The following is a 15,656-nucleotide window of genomic DNA, read 5'->3' as shown; positions in this document are numbered from 1 at the left end:
AGGTTCAGAGTGTGATTGTAAGGGTTTAATAAGATAATTCATGTAAAGTACTTAGTATAATGCCCAGCATATAATAATAACTCTAAAAACTAAGCTGTTATTATTATTATGGTACTATCATTAAAAAGATAAGTCCCAGAGCCTGCCTCAAGGATGGTTAAGTAAAAAATGAATAACATCACTAACAGGAATACTGCTAAACAGAGATGCCAAAAACAAATAACAAGGGTGTAGGGGATCCAAAGCCACATATCCAAAACACATTTATTGAGCGCCTACTCTGGGCCAGATAGTGGTGGCTGGGAATACAAATAAGGTGGACAATATGATCCCTGTCCTGGAGGAACTGACTGTAACTTTCCTTTCACCCATGAGTGGTTCCGAATCAAACAAGTATTTCATAAGCACCCATGTCTAGTGTTGCACAAAATACTAATGGAGTTCCTGGTTTAAAACATGGCTCTTGGGTTAGAAGAACATACAACCCATCTAGGGAGACAAGATTCCACCAGAAGAAACAATAAGAAAACAAGCTTGTGAGAAGGTCAGAGTATGAATGCTAGAGGTCACAAAAGAGAATAATGGGGGCCAGAGAGATCCAGGAGGGCTTCATTAACCAGGGACAGAGAGTGAGGTGTCCTCACCAGCACAGTGACTAGGTCTCCATCCAGAGCAAGCGGTCCTCTTGGCTGGTAAAATGATGCTGCTGTTAAAGAAATTGAAGTATGATTCAGAGATACATAAACAGAACTTGCATGAAATGAAATCAGTTTCATATAAGACAGCAGGATATAGCTGAAAAAGCATGGACTTAAGAGTCACAAGGCCTCAGTGAGTACTGTCTGTGAAATCCTCGATAAATTACTTACTCTCTCTGAAATAAATAAATGATTGTGAATAAGTGAAAAAAATAGAAATTAAATTACCATACCCTGTTTAAATCAGGTACAGCTCTGTGGACAAGAAAACCACTCTGTGATCCTAGGAAGAGAAAATGCCTATGAAATGAAAAAGAGGTTACTTTTAATTCATTTCATATAGGAGGGCAAAACAGAATAGGTTACTCTTCTGGGGAAAACTTATCTGTAGACCTCCATTTAAATCCACAGCTATCTCAACTGAATAACTGCAAGAAGATCCATGGATTTCACACAACTACATGTGTGATGTTCAGAAATGCAATTAAAAATCAACTCTTGATCACATACTATGTGTCAGACACTGGGACAGACCAACAGGGATGTAGAGATGAAAAAGACACCATTCCTGTGTCCCTACGGAGTTCACAGGCAGTTAACCATGCTGTTCTAACACAGTGCCAGAACCCTTTTACCCTCTACTATTAGAGAGCACAGACTGTAACCACTGAAACCTCCAACCATTGGTCCCAGGTTGTTCCTGTCTTCTCCCACTGGAGAGTCCCTCAAAATACTAGAAGTTGGAGGTTCACCAACTCTCCTGAGCCTTATTACCCCATCTCACCCATCCCCAAACCAGTCCAACTGGACTGCTCTTCCCTAAGCACAGTCCTTATTCTCCCATGTCCAGTCATGTCTAGTATTTTATTTCAAGAAGACCTTCATTTCCCACCCCCGTCTCTACATATTCCTGACCATCTACCTAAAATAACATCCCCAGGTCTATGCTCTTTCATCTACTTTATTTTCTTCACACCATTTAATGATGATCTGAAAGTGTATTATTTTATTGAAGAGTTAATAGCTTATAATTTATATCCCCTGCTGGAATGTAAGCTGTGATCCCAGCACCTACTGTGACATCCAACACCTACCACAGTGCCTGGATGCAGTAGGTACTCAATCAATTTTTGTCAGAATAAATAAATGACAGAACATACAAACTCCACATCACTTTGTACCTTTCTGACGATATTTGTCCCTTTTGACGTGATAATATTTATATGCTTACTTATATATATGAATATGTCTTCCCTACATGGTAGGAAACTCCTTGAGGATCCATGTCTGTTTCACCTTTGTATCCTCCAATACCCAGGGTAGAGTGTTTCCTTCGTTAATGCCTGCTGAATGAATAAATGATGTGGTCCCTTGGTTAAGATCTGTTGAATAAATAAACAATATGGTCCCTTCCTCTTCAGGCTTCTTAATCTTGACTTTGTCAAGACTCTACCTCAATCCTCAGAAATATGAACATATTTGGTTGGTAACATGGAAAAGCAAAGGTTCTTTTTAATTACACTTCTGCTGCTTCTTTTAAAGAACTAATTACTTGACCAAGATTAAAGGTTATTTCCTCCCCTGCCCCCATCCATCAAACCCTTACCTGCTAGGGTTTTTGCAAACGCCTATCAGTTTCTTGAGGATAAAAAAGTTAATAAAACCTTTAAAAACCATATACTCTTCTGGAGTGCACCAATCTCTGCTTGCTGTGGTACAAGCTATTTTTATCAGGTGATACTGTGATATTCCTTTTCAACACATGATATTCACTCTTTCAAGCTGTTCAGCACTGTTCTATTTGGTTTCATGCTACATCAATGAGACAGTTTGAGGGAAAAGGAAAAATGGGACATGGTATATTTAGTAGCACCACTAAAACCCTAAATAAAAACTGAGTTTCCTAAACTCCTCGACTACCCAGTCTATATCCAGGACCCTAACTACCAATCCAAGATTAAAGCCAAATAGGAAATGCCTTTATCCAAGAGAATATTTTTATGAGTGTTAATTACAGAAAGCCATTTGAAATGTTTCTAAAATTTAAGGAGTTAAAGTTCATACATAAAAGTCATAGAAGGGCGAAACAATTGCTACATGTATTTTGTATTTTCACAGCATTTTTACGCTGGGATTATCAGTCTAATCATATTTTAAAATGATAACACATCTGTTTATACATCTGGGCATGATGAGTTTGAGGTGGTCATGTGAAAACTATGAACTGCTGGCTAACAATCAGTGAGACATAGAAAAACAAAGCTTTGGAAGGTTTAGGCTGGAGTATCAATGGAACCATGAAAGTAAATAAAATGACCCTTGAAGAGTCAGGAGGGCAGTAGGCTGAGGAGGAAACCTTACTGCACAAATGTGAGCAATCATGTGTGCTAGAAGGTTAAGAAAAAGGTATCAACAGAAGTATGTGCCCAAGATAGTCTCAAAAATACTTAAACCACAGTCTTGTTGTAAGACTCAGTGGTTACAGGTAAAAGGTCTTTGTAGTCTGCAAACCATGCTACAAATATTTGTTTCTATTATTTCTGTAAGGAATGTTAAGGGTGGTGTGGGAGAGCAACTGCAAAACTAGTCATAATATTTACCCCTCCTTGTACCCATGCCCTTTACAATGTGACTTTGCAGATCTTCCTGTCAAAAGATGTAATCTATTTCCTGTTGCCTATATCTGGGCTGGCCTTGTGATTTGCTTTGGCCAATAGGATACAGTAGAGTCCCTGCTATGTCAGTTCTTGCTTACTTTCTCTCTCTCTCTTGGAATCTTGCCCAGCTGTCATGTCAACAAGCCCCAATTGTCCTGCCAGAAAAAGCAAGACCACATAGAAAACAGTCCAGTGAGCCTAATCAAGGCCATCCTAGAACAGCCTATAACCAGCCAACTCCACACATGTGAGAGAGCCCAGCCAAGATCAGCAGAGCTGCCTACCTGCCCTAGAGCTGACTACAAATGTATAAATGAGCCCAACTAAGATCAAAAGAACTTCCCAGTTGACTTGTAAACTCATGAGCAATAATAAACACTCACTGTTTTTTGGACTTCCCTGGTGGCGCAGTGGTTAGGAATCCACCTGCCAATGCAGGGGACACGGGTTCGAGCCCTGGTCCGGAAGGATCCCACATGCCGCGGAGCAGCTGAGCCCGTGAGCCACAGCTACTGAACCTGCATGCCACAACTACTGAAGCCCGCGTGCCTAGAGCCCGTGCCCCGCAGCAAGAGAGGTCACCCCGGTGAGAGGCCCTCGCACCACAGCGAGGAGTGGCCCCTGCTTGCTGCAACTAGAGAGGGCCCGCGCGTAGCAATGAAGACCCAAGGCAGCCATAAATAAATAAATAAATAAATAAATTCATTTAAATAAATAAATAAATAAATAAAAATAAACTCTCACTGTTTTAAACAACTGAGTTTTAAAAGTGGTTAGTTATATAGCAATAGGTGACTGATATAAGTAGCAAAAAATAAACCAGCCTGTCAGGAACCTTCTATGTGCTTGGCACTGTGCTAATAAGCACTGTTTACAGGGGTTATTTCATTTGCTTCTCACAATAACTTTATGAAGTAAAGTTATCCCCATTTTACAGATTATAAAATTGAGCACAGAGTTTAAATTCACTTGTCCAGTGTTGCACAGCTAGCAAACAGTGGGGTCAAAATTTAAATCAGGCAGTTCAACTACAGAGCAGCACTTAATCCAAGAAAGAGAATCTTTTACTTAATCCAACAAATAAGGAAATTTTCCCAGGCTATTCCTTCTACTGGAGCTCTCATCTCTTCTAATCACCCTACCTAATCCTGCTTCCCTTCTTCCACTAGCTAATTCCTATATTTCTTCATCCTTAGTTTAAATGTCACTTCCAGGTTGAACAGAAGGAAAACAGGAAGCCCTGTGGGAAAAAACCACCATAAATGAGGAAAGAGGCTGGGACAGTGGGCCTAAAAGCTGGATGGGATCAGTGGTTCCAGGTACAGTGGGAGGTTCTAACTGACAGCCATATTTAACAGTTTGACAAAAGAAAGGATGTGTGATAAAGAATGAATTAACTCTCATCATGAAGAGCCCAAGCCCCAGTTCTACCTGTTCCCCACAAAAGCAGGTAGACATAAGAAAAGGAAAATGCTTCACTACTAACTGGAAAGAGATAAGCACCTGAATCTGGAGGTGGGAAAAATGGCAACAAACTCCACAGAGCAGATGCTCCAAGAGGTCTTGAGGGAAGAGGGGTGGTTAGCTGAGATGAGCATAGCAAAGTTTTAGTAACAGATGTGTGCAGATGCCGATAAAGGAACAGAACTCTAGAGACTGGCCACAGAGGAAGCTGATGAACCTGCAGGGCACATCATGTAGGTGTTTCCAACAGTGATAGCAGTATAGTGGAAAGGTACAGGCAGCTTTAGAGCAACAAGTAGAACAGCGGACAGTGGCCAGGATATATGGCGAGAGGAAGCATTGGAGGAGAAGGAAAGAAGTGTAAGTAGCAGAATATATTATATGATAGTAATAACACTGGCAATAATATTCACTTTATGAAAGTTTTACTCAACTACCAAGCGTGTACCAATAATATGCATTATTTCATTTGAGAGGAAAAAAGACCTTTGAGGATGCGCAGAGAGACAGAAGAAAGGGACAGAACTGACAGCATGCCACTTGGTACATGGGAGATTATAGACACTAGACTTAGTGACAAAGATTTAAAGTGACCTCACCTAAGATCCATGAACTGGAGGGGCCTAGGGGACATTGAGGTTGTATTTGTGTAGAACCTAATTACCTGCCAGAATGGAAGCTCCTTGAGGTCAGAGACTGTGCTCCTTTTCCGCCAGTGTATGAACAGTACCTAGCACTGTGCCTGACACACAGATGGCACTCCATAGATATGTGTTGGTAGTCTTAATAAACAAATGGATGGAATATCAGTTTATGTCTCATAAACAAGATAAAAAGGCATTTGTCTGTGTTTGAATCCAATTCAACACAACATGATTGTTGAACATGATTAAGAGCACTGAAACTCATTTGGCTGTGAGATCTTGAGTCACTTCTCTGTGCCTCTGTTTCCTCATCTGTAAAATGAGGTTAATAATCTGTATCAATTGTATCCTCCCAGAAGCAAACACTGAGACGGTGGAAAAGATTTATCAATTTATTGGAAAAATACACAGGGGAGGAAATAGAATTGGACAGGGAGAGGCTCAGATCACAATGCAGATGGACAAAGGCTTGGCTTACCCAAAGGGGAGTCTGGAACAAAGATTTTCCATAAGAAGAGTCCCCACAGTGGGCAGAAATGGTCAGGTCCTAGATCCCCACTGTGTTCAGTTACTGGCTCTCCAGGAAGCATGTGACCTAAAGGAGCTGTAGTTGGAAGCTGTCATCTAACTGCACTCCTTGCAGGTAAAGTGAGTTCTCTCTTGAGGGGAGATCTGAATGGCACACTTCTACGGTGGCCACACTACCTAACGGGGTTATGAGCCTTCTATTAGTTAATACAGATAAAACACTTAAATCAGTGTCCAGAGCTCAGTATGTTCTATTAAAGTATTTGGTATTACTGTTAATTATCTGTACAATTACATACAACTGCACAACTTGAGTCTAGGTTGGAAATTACAAACTCAAATGACTACAGGGGCTACACAGGAAACATAAACGTGTAAACTGACCTGAGTAAGGTAAAAAGAGTAAGGGGGCCTATGGTCTCTGTAGCCTACCTGGAACGTAGATACTCTGCCTAAAGGTATTCGGATTAACAACAACACCATCTGTTACGTCTTCTTTGGTGAAATGTCTATTTAGGTCTTCCACCCATTTTTTAATTGGGTTGTTTGTTTTTTCTTGATATTGAGCTCCATGAGCTGTTTGTATATTTTGGAGATTAATCCTTTGTCCATTGCTTCATTTGCAAATATTTTCTCCCATTCTGAGGGTTGTCTTTTCATCTTGTTTATAATTTCCTTCCCTGTGCAAAACCTTTTAAGTTTAATTAGGTTTCATTTGTTTATTTTTGGTTTTATTTTCATTACTCTAGGAGGTGGGTCAAAAAAGATCTTGCTGTGGTTAATCTACACACAATAAATGCTGGAGAGAGTGTGGAGAACAGTATTGAGGTTCCTTAAAATACTAAAAATAGAACTACCATATGATCCAGCAATCCCACTTCTTGGCATATACCCTGAGAAAACCATAATTCAAAATGACACATGTACCCCAACGTTCACTGCAGCACTATTTACAATAGCCAGGACATGGCAACAACCTAAATGTCCAACAACAGATGAATGGATAAAGAATATGTGATACATATATACAATGGAATATTACTCAGCCATAAAAAGGAACAAAATTGGCTCATTTGCAGAGATGTGGATGGACCTAGAGACTGTCATACAGAGTGAAGTAAGTCAGAAAGAGAAAAACAAATATCGTATATTAACACATATGTGTGGAATCTAGAAAAATGGTACAGATGAACCTATTTGTAGGGCAGGAATAGAGATGTAGATGTGGAGAAGAGACTTGTGGACACAGTGGGGGAAGAGGGGGGTGGGAGGAATTGGGAGATTACGTTTGACATAAATACACTACCATGTGTAAAACAGATAGCTAGTGGGAACCTGGTGTATAGCACAGGGAGCTCAGCTTGGTTCTCTTTGATGACCTACATGGGTGGGATTGGGGGGGAATGGGAGGGAGGTCCAAGAGGGAGAGGATATAAGTATACATATAGCTGATTCACCTCATTGTATAGCAGAAATTAACACAACATTGTAAAGCAATTTTACTCCAATTAAAAAAAAATTTTAAAAATAAAAATAATAACAAAGAAAATAGCCATTATTAAAGCCTGGCTAAGATTCAAACTTTGAAAACTAAATTTGTACATAATTTTATGAATAAACAGAAGCTATTATGCAAAGATCGTGTCCATCACTTCTGGTCATTGACAGTGAAGCAGAGAATCACAGGGATCCTGCTTTTTATAATCCATGCTGGTGAAGCTGGCCTCTTTGATGCTTTAGAATTGATATTACGATCTCAAAAGGTATCAAGGAATATTGGGGTTTCTTTTGAATTTGGTTATTCAAATTTTTATTTTTTTAATGTATGAAGATGCTCTGCTGGACATTAATAAGCATGTGTTTGTTTATTTTTCTCTCCAACAAGAGAAAAAGAAGAAAAATTACCTTTAATGAAGAGTGTAAATCATGCTTGAGTGCTACAAGGCACTCAGGGTATCTTCCCATAGGAAATAAGCAGATAGCTTTGTCCAGCCTGACTCCAAGAGATGGAGTCGGATGGTCAGGGTTCTGGGCCTATAAAGGCATGGAAATATGAGCTCACAGTACCACTGAGTTCTGAGACTTGAGACTTGCAGATGACAGTGCTCTCCCACTGCTTCAAACGGGATCATGCTGGTGGTACTGCAGTGGTTAGAAGGGGACACAGTCTAGCATATTCTCAGCTACAGCCAGCCCAGGCCCTCCTCCACATGGTAATAGCAGGAGCCTACTTCATAAAGTCTTTAAGTCACTGGTCCTGGATCCACCTGTCCCAGGCAAGCTGCAACCTTGCCACCAGTGCTCATTCCATGACTTAGCTGCAAAGGGAAACGCCACTCATGATTTCTGAGTGGGGCATAGTGATACACTATGAGCTGCTGAAGGGAAAAAGAATGTAGATACCCCTGTTATATTTGATCATGTATCATGAAAAGTCATACAGCTTCTATTGGAAGTCGAGCTTTTGACATACAGATGTTAGATGTCTATATGACAGTCCTTGATGACACATGAAAAGGTCATACCAATCTCTCTGAACCCTGAAATTCTAGAATCTATATAAAAAAATTTGACAACTTATTCTGTTTTAACTGCACTGAATGGTATATGACAGGCAAACTCCAGGGCACACAATAACTTTTATTTCAATTTTGCATCACAGTATAACATTTCAAAAATAACTTATTGAGGTGAAATTTATATAATATAACATCAATCATTTTCAAGTGAACAATTCATTGGCATTTAGTACATTCACAATGTTGTACAACCACCACCTCTGTCTAGATCCAAAACATTTCCATCATTTCAAAGTAAAACCCCTGGAGATTAACCAAGATGGCGGAGTAGAAGGACGTGCTCTCACTCCCTCTTGCGAGAGCACCAGAATCACAACTGGCTGCTGGACAATCATTGACAGGAAGACCCTGGACTTCACCAAGGAGGACACCCCACGTCCAAGGACAGAGGAGAAGCCACAGTGAGACGGTAGGAGGGGCGCAATCAGAGTAAAATCAAATCCCATAACTGCTGGGTGGGTGACTCACAGACTGGCGAACACTTATACCACAGAAGTCCACCCACTGGAGTGAAGGTTCTGAGCCCCACCTCAGGCTTCCCAACCTGGGGGTCCGGCAAAGGGAGGAGGAATTCCTAGAGAATCAGACTTTGAAGTCTAGTGGGAATTGATTGCAGGACTGTGACAGGACTGGGGGAAACAGAGACCCCACTCTTGGAGGGCACACACAAAGTAATGTGTGCATCGGGACCCAGGGGAAGGAGCAGTGACCCTGGGGGAGACTGAACCAGACGTACCTGCTGGTGTTGGGGGGTCTCCTGCAGAGGCGAGTGGTGGCTCTGTTTCACCGTGGGGATAAGGACACTGGCAGCAGAGGTCCTGGGAAGTTCTCCTTGGCGTGAGCCCTCCCAGAGTCTGCCATTAACCCCACCAAAGAGCACGGGTAGGCTCCAGTGTTGGGTTGCCTCAGGCAAAACAACCAACAGGGAGGGAACCCAGCCCCACCCATCAACAGTCAAGTGGATTAAGGTTTTACTGGGCTCTGATCGCCACAGCAACAGGGAGGGAACCCAGCCCCACCCATCAACAGTCAAGTGGATTAAGGTTTTACTGAGCTCTGACCGCCACAGCAACAGTCAGCTCTACCCACCACCAGAGCCTCCCATCAAGCCTCTTAGATAGCCTCAACCACCAGAGGGCAGACAACAGAAGCAAGAAAAACTACAATCCTGCAGCCTGTGGACCAAAAACCACAGTTACAGAAAGACAGAGAAGATGAAAAGGCAGAGGGCTATGTACCAGATGAAGGAACAAGAAAAAACCCCAGAAAAACAACTAAATGAAGTGGAGATAGGCAACCTTCCAGAAAAAGAATTCAGAATAATGATGGTGAAGATGATCCAGGACCTCGGAATAAGAATGGAGGCAAAGATTGAGAAGATGCAAGAAATGATTAACAAAGACCTAGAAGAATTAAAGAACAAACAAACAGAGATGACCAATACAATAACTGAAATGAAAACTACACTAGAAGGAATCAATAGCAGAATAACTGAGGCAGAAGAACGGATAAGTGACCTGGAAGACAGAATGGTGGAATTCACTGCTGCGGAACAGACTAAAGAAAAAAGAATAAAAAGAAATGAAGACAGCCTAAGAGACCTCTGGGACAACATTAAACGCAACAACATTCGCATTATAGGGGTCCCAGAAGGAGAAGAGAGAGAGAAAGGACCAGAGAAAATATTTGAAGAGATTATAATCGAAAACTTCCCTAACATGGGAAAGGAAATAGCCACCCAAGTCCAGGAAGCGCAGAGAGTCCCATACAGAATAAACCCAAGGAGAAACACGTCGAGACACATAGTAATCAAAGTGGCAAAAATTAAAGACAAAGAAAAATTATTGAAAGCAGCAAGGGAAAAACGACAAATAACATACAAGGGAACCCCCATAAGGTTAACAGCTGATTTCTCAGCAGAAACTCTGCAAGCCAGAAGGGAGTGGCATGAAATACTTAAAGTGATGAAAGGGAAGAACCTACAACCAAGATTACTCTACCCAGCAAGGATCTCATTTAGATTTGATGGAGAAATCAAAAGCTTTACAGACAAGCAAAAGCTAAGAGAATTCAGCACCACCAAACCAGCTCTACAACAAATGCTAAAGGAACTTCTCTAAGTGGGAAACACAAGAGAAGAAAAGGACCTACAAAAACAAACCCAAAACAATTAAGAAAATGGTCATAGGAACATACATATCGATAATTACCTTAAACGTGAATGGATTAAATGCCCCAACCAAAAGACATAGACTGGCTGAATGGATACAAAAACAAGACCCATATATATGCTGTCTACAAGAGACCCACTTCAGACCTAGGGACACATACAGACTGAAAGTGAGGGGATGGAAAAAGATATTCCATGCAAATGGAAATCAAAAGAAAGCTGGAGTAGCTATACTCATATCAGATAAAATAGACTTTAAAATAAAGAATGTTACAAGAGACAAGGAAGGACACTACATAATGATCCAGGGATCAATCCAAGAAGAAGATATAACAATTATAAATATATATGCACCCAACATAGGAGCACCTCAATACATAAGGCAACTGCTAACAGCTATAAAAGAGGAAATCGACAGTAACACAATAATAGTGGGGGACTTTAACACCTCACTTACACCAATGGACAGATCATCCAAAATGAAAATAAATAAGGAAACAGAAGCTTTAAATGACACAATAGACCAGATAGATTTAATTGATATATATAGGACATTCCATCCAAGAACGGCAGATTACACGTTCTTCTCAAGTGCACACGGAACATTCTCCAGGATAGATCACATCTTGGGTCACAAATCAAGCCTCAGTAAATTTAAGAAAATTGAAATCATATCAAGCATCTTTTCTGACCACAACGCTATGAGATTAGAAATGAATCACAGGGAAAAAAACGTAAAAAAGACAAACACATGGAGGCTAAACAATACGTTACTAAATAACCAAGAGATCACTGAAGGAATCAAACAGGAAATAAAAAAATACCTAGAGACAAATGACAATGAAAACACGATGACCCAAAACCTATGGGATGCAGCAAAAGCGGTTCTAAGAGGGAAGTTTATAGCTATACAAGCCTACCTAAAGAAACAAGAAAAATCTCAAGTAAACAATCTAACTTTACACCTAAAGAAACTAGAGAAAGAAGAACAAATAAAACCCAAAGTTAGCAGAAGGAAAGAAATCATAAAGATCAGAGCAGAAATAAATGAAATAGAAACAAAGAAAACAATAGCAAAGATCAATAAAACTAAAAGTTGGTTCTTTGAGAAGATAAACAAAATTGATAAGCCATTAGCCAGACTCATCAAGAAAAAGAGGGAGAGGACTCAAATCAATAAAATCAGAAATGAAAAAGGAGAAGTTACAACAGACACCGCAGAAATACAAAACATCCTAAGAGACTACTACAAGCAACTTTATGCCAATAAAATGGACAACCTGGAAGAAATGGACAAATTCTTAGAAAGGTATAACCTTCCAAGACTGAATCAGGAAGAAACAGAAAATATCAACAGACCAATCACAAGTAATGAAATTGAAACTGTGATTAAAAATCTTCCAACAAACAAAAGTCCAGGACCAGATGGCTTCACAGGTGAATTCTATCAAACATTTAGAGAAGAGCTAACACCCATCCTTCTCAAACTCTTCCAAAAAATTGCAGAGGAAGGAACTCTCCCAAACTCATTCTATGAGGCCACAATCACCCTGATACCAAAACCAGACAAAGACACTACAAAAAAAGAAAATTACAGACCAATATCACTGATGAATATAGATGCAAAAATCCTCAACAAAATACTAGCAAACAGAATCCAACAACACATTAAAAGGATCATACACCACGATCAAGTGGGATTTATCCCAGGGATGCAAGGATTCTTCAATATACGCAAATCAATCAATGTGATACACCATATTAACAAATTGAAGAATAAAAACCATATGATCATCTCAATAGATGCAGAAAAAGCTTTTGACAAAATTCAACACCCATTTATGATAAAAACTCTCCAGAAAGTGGGCATAGAGGGAACCTACCTCAACATAATAAAGGCCATATATGACAAACCCACAGCAAACATCATTCTCAATGGTGAAAAACTGAAAGCATTTCCTCTAAGATCAGGAACGAGACAAGGATGTCCACTCTCACCACTATTATTCAACATAGTTCTGGAAGTCCTAGCCACGGCAATCAGAGAAGAAAAAGAAATAAAAGGAATACAAATTGGAAAAGAAGAAGTAAAACTGTCACTGTTTGCGGATGACATGATACTATACATAGAGAATCCTAAAACTGCCACCAGAAAACTGCTAGAGCTAATTAATGAATATGGTAAAGTTGCAGGTTACAAAATTAATGCACAGAAATCTCTTGTATTCCTATACACTAATGATGAAAAATCTGAAAGAGAAATTATGGAAACACTCCCATTTACCATTGCAACAAAAAGAATAAAATACCTAGGAATAAACCTACCTAGGGAGACAAAAGACCTGTATGCAGAAAACTATAAGACACTGATGAAAGAAATTAAAGATGATACCAACAGATGGAGAGATATACCATGTTCTTGGATTGGAAGAATCAACATTGTGAAAATGAGTATACTACCCAAAGCAATCTACAGATTCAATGCAATCCCTATCAAATTACCAATGGCATTTTTTACGGAGCTAGAACAAATCATCTTAAAATTTGTATGGAGACACAAAAGACCCCGAATAGCCAAAGCAGTCTTGAGGCAAAAAAATGGAGCTGGAGGAATCAGACTCCCTGACTTCAGACTATACTACAAAGCTACAGTAATCAAGACAATATGGTACTGGCACAAAAACAGAAACATAGATCAATGGAACAAGATAGAAAGTCCAGAGATTAACCCACGCACCTATGGTCAACTAATCTATGACAAAGGAGGCAAAGATATACAATGGAGAAAAGACAGTCTCTTCAATAAGTGGTGCTGGGAAAACTGGACAGCCACATGTAAAAGAATGAAATTAGAATACTCCCTAACACCATACACAAAAATAAACTCAAAATGGATTAGAGACCTAAATATAAGACTGGACACTATAAAACTCTTAGAGGAAAACATAGGAAGAACACTCTTTGACATAAATCACAGCAAGATCTTTTTCGATCCACCTCCTAGAGTAATGGAAATAAAAACAAAAATAAACAAGTGGGACCTAATGAAACTTCAAAGCTTTTGCACAGCAAAGGAAACCATAAACAAGACGAAAAGACAACCCTCAGAATGGGAGAAAATATTTGCAAATGAATCAACGGACAAAGGATTAATCTCCAAAATATATAAACAGCTCATTCAGCTCAATATCAAAGAAACAAACACCCCAATCCAAAAATGGGCAGAAGACCTAAATAGACATTTCTCCAAAGAAGACATACAGACGGCCACGAAGCACATGAAAAGATGCTCAACATCACTAATTATTAGAGAAATGCAAATCAAAACTACAATGAGGTATCACCTCACTCCTGTTAGAATGGGCATCATCAGAAAATCTACAAACAACAAATGCTGGAGAGGGTGTGGAGAAAAGGGAACCCTCTTGCACTGTTGGTGGGAATGTAAATTGATACAGCCACTATGGAGAACAATATGGAGGTTCCTTAAAAAACTAAAAATAGAATTACCATATGACCCAGCAATCCCACTACTGGGCATATACCCAGAGAAAACCGTAATTCAAAAAGACACGTGCACCCGAATGTTCATTGCAGCACTATTTACAATAGCCAGGTCATGGAAGCAACCTAAATGCCCATCAACAGACGAATGGATAAAGAAGTTGTGGTACATATATACGATGGAATATTATTCAGCCATAAAAAGGAACGAAATTGAGTCATTTGTTGAGAAGTGGATGGATCTAGAGACTGTCATACAGAGTGAAGTAAGTCAGAAAGAGAAAAACAAATATCGTATGTTAATGCATGTATGTGGAACGTAGAAAAATGGTACAGATGAGCCAGTTTGCAGGGCAGAAGTTGAGACACAGATGTAGAGAATGGACATATGGACACCAAGGGGGGAAAACTGCGATGAGGTGGGGATGGTGATGTGCTGAATTGGGCGATTGGGATTGACATGTATACACTGATGTGTATAAAACTGATGCCTAATAAGAACCTGCAGTATAAAAAAACAAACAAAACAACTAATACTAAACTTTCATTGGGTTATTTGTATGGAAATATGTTAATATAAATGTTTCAGACATTACATGAAATTTCTAAAAATCTTATATTTGTATTTGTATGGAAATATGTATGGAAATATGTTAATATAAATGTTTCAGACATTACATGAAATTTCTAAAAATCTTATATTTGTATTTGTATGGAAATATGTATGGAAATATGTTAATATAAATGTTTCAGACATTACATGAAATTTCTAAAAATCTTGTATTTGTATGGAAATATGTATGAAAATATGTTAATATAAATGTTTCAGACATTACATGAAATTTCTAAAAATCTTATATTTGTATTTGTATGGAAATATGTATGGAAATATGTTAATATAAATGTTTCAGACATTACATGAAATTTCTAAAAATCTTATATTTGTATTTGTATGGAAATATGTATGGAAATATGTTAATATAAATGTTTCAGACATTACATGAAATTTCTAAAAATCTTATATTTGTATTTGTATGGAAATATGTATGGAAATATGTTAATATAAATGTTTCAGACATTACAGGAAACGTCTAAAAATCTTATATGTTCTGGTATAATGTTATAAGTAATAATCCTAGTTATTACTTTAAAATGTATATCTCAGAAATAACTAATTTTCTTGTCAACTGCATTATTATGAACTTTCATCAAATCTTTAACCATGGTCATTTTTAAGTCTTTTGTCATTTACAGACAGTTCTGGGTGTACTCTGATGATTTTGCAAATATGTTCCTATAAAAGAGTTTCATCTTCAAGAAATTCATGGAAAAGACTCTGACAAGTACAGGTTTCTGGTAACTGACTGTACTGCTGAACTGAATGAATAAGCATTTTCAGAACTCTAATGAAA

Source organism: Balaenoptera acutorostrata, chromosome 1 (assembly GCF_949987535.1).
Source record: "Balaenoptera acutorostrata chromosome 1, mBalAcu1.1, whole genome shotgun sequence".
Lineage (NCBI taxonomy): Eukaryota > Metazoa > Chordata > Mammalia > Artiodactyla > Balaenopteridae > Balaenoptera > Balaenoptera acutorostrata.
This window is presented reverse-complemented; position numbering follows the sequence as displayed.